Source organism: Salvelinus sp. IW2-2015, linkage group LG10 (assembly GCF_002910315.2).
Source record: "Salvelinus sp. IW2-2015 linkage group LG10, ASM291031v2, whole genome shotgun sequence".
Classification (NCBI taxonomy): Eukaryota; Metazoa; Chordata; class Actinopteri; order Salmoniformes; family Salmonidae; genus Salvelinus; species Salvelinus sp. IW2-2015.
Genome location: NC_036850.1, coordinates 13,822,489 through 13,824,219, shown reverse-complemented (window position 1 = coordinate 13,824,219; position 1,731 = coordinate 13,822,489). Strand labels below are relative to the sequence as shown.

The following is a 1,731-nucleotide window of genomic DNA, read 5'->3' as shown; positions in this document are numbered from 1 at the left end:
CTTGCTCGCACACACTTTTTTTCAGTTTCTTACCCAGCAAATGTTCTATAGGATGGAGAGTCAGGGCTTGTGTGGATGGCCACTCCAATACCTTGACTTTCTGTCCTTAAGCCATTTTGCACTACTTTGGAATATGCTTGTGTGGTCATTTTGCCATTTTGGAAGACCCCATTTGCGACCAAGCTTTAAACTATCTTGACTTGATTGTTTGGGCTTTTAATATATTCCAGATCATTTTCCTTGCCTCATTCATGCCATCTATTTTTGTGAAGTGCACCAGTCCTCCTGTAGCAAAGCACCCCCATAACTGGAATTGCTGCCCACCTACATGCTTCACAGTATGGGATTGCGTGTTCTTACGGCTTTGCAAGCCTTCCCCCTGTTTTCCCTCCAAACATAAGATGGTTTCATTATTGGGCCAAAAACAGTTCTATTTTTTTGTTTCATTCAGACCAGAGGGACAAAATTTTCTCCAAAAAAGTACAATTCTTTGTCCCCATGTGCAGTTTGCAAAACCGTAGTTTGGCTTTTTATGGTGGTTTTGGAGGCAGTGGCTTTCGTCCTTGCTGAGCGGCCTTTAAGGTTTATGGATATAGGACTCGTTTTACTATGGATAGGGTAAGTTACTTTTGTGCCTGTTTCCTCCAGGCATTCCTTACACAAAGGTCCTTTGCTGTTGTTCTGGGATTGATTCACACTTTTCGCACAACAAAGTACTTCAAAATCTCTAGGAAGACAGAACTGTGTCTCCCTTCTGAGCGCGATATATGATGGGCTTCGTGGTCCCATTGATGATTTATACTTGCATACTATTGTTTGTACAGATGAACGTAGGTCTGTGGCTGATTTTTTTGAATTTTCCCCATGATGTCAAGCGAAAGAGGCAACGGATTGTTTTTGAAGGCTAGACCTTTGAAATACATCCCACAAGGTACACCTCAATGGACTCAAATGGACTGTCATAGCCTATCAGAAAAGCTTCTAAAGCCATGACATAATTTTTTGGAATTTTCCAAAGCTCGTTTAAAGGCACAAGTTCAACTTAGGTATGGTAACTTCTGACCCACTGAGAATTGTGATACAGTGAATTATAAGTGAAAATAATCTGTCTGTAAAAACAATTGTTGGAAAATTAATGTGTCATGCACCAAGTAGATGTTTCTAAACCAACTTGCCAGAAACTATAGTTTGTTAACAAGACATTTGTGGAGGTGGTTTGAAAAATGAGTTTTTGGAATGACTCCAACCTGCTGCGATGTAAATCTTCTGACATTCAACTGTCCTTCCTTCCTTCCTTCCTTCCTTCCTTCCTTCCTTCCTTCCTTCCTTCCTTCCTTCCTTCCTTCCTTCCTTCCTTCCTTCCTTCCTTCCTTCCGTCCTTCCTTCCGTCCTTCCTTCCGTCCTTTCTTGCATAATGAATGTGTATACCATACATGTCCAACATATGCTGTAAATGGACCAGTGTACCATATTCATGAAGCTCATTTTACATTCAAATGAGCGTGTGATTTAATCAGACGTACCCTCGGAGTGTGTTATTTGGAGTGTGTTATGTGGAGTGTGTTATGTGGAGTGTGTTATGTGTAGGTGACATGGGACGAATGGCCCTCTGTGATAGATGAAGGTCATCGTGGGGACATGGATGATTCAAATCACTCCCCTGGGTACAGGGAATATCTGTCCTCTGTGAGCTTCCATCTTCCAGGTGCTTCATCCAGCTGCTGCACTCAC

The 1,731-nt window shown here is 42.0% G+C and overlaps 1 long non-coding RNA gene across 1 annotated transcript in view; it reads right to left on the bottom strand.

The window, feature by feature from the left end:
• The window catches only part of LOC139028317 (uncharacterized), a 139,682-nt gene that overhangs the window by 84,992 nt on the left and 52,959 nt on the right, over nucleotides 1-1,731 (bottom strand). The window lies entirely within an intron of this gene.